Below are 582 nucleotides of genomic sequence, written 5' to 3'. Positions count from 1 at the left end.
AAAAAGTCAGCAATAACAAGGCAAAGATATATCAGCAATGTTGGGACGAAAGAAATATGGTTATGATATCTGTAAGGTTATCAGTTTCATGCTAGGAGTGAGGACAATATAGCCGTCAGCCAGAAAAGTGTGAAGATGATTGCCTCTTACCAGGTTAATTACCTTCACGCAGGCTTGTTATAGGATTGTAAATGTAAAAAAAATGTATTTGCAGATATAAATTTAAAACCATATTAAATTATATGTGTTATCTTTTGATTATAAAGAAACTATTAATGTTAAAGGCCACTCTATTAAATTTTTAATAATTAACATTTTGGAAACTTTCTAAGCATGTGAATAATACACGACATCTTACAGATATGGCCTTATCTTCAAATTGGAATACAATATTGTCTACCCTCTATATTTGGCTGTGATTTATTTGTGTCCCTTTCTGTATGTGACCTCAAATATTGATTTCCCATTCGGATTATTATCCATTCTTTTATTAACTCAATCACAATAACAATTACAAACAGATGAATTTTAAAAATTCCATGACGTTTCTAACTTATCAAGGATTTCAAATCAGACGGAGTA

This window comes from Penaeus monodon, chromosome 25 (assembly GCF_015228065.2).
Source record: "Penaeus monodon isolate SGIC_2016 chromosome 25, NSTDA_Pmon_1, whole genome shotgun sequence".
NCBI classification, from domain to species: Eukaryota; Metazoa; Arthropoda; class Malacostraca; order Decapoda; family Penaeidae; genus Penaeus; species Penaeus monodon.
Note: the sequence above shows the minus strand (reverse complement) of the source record.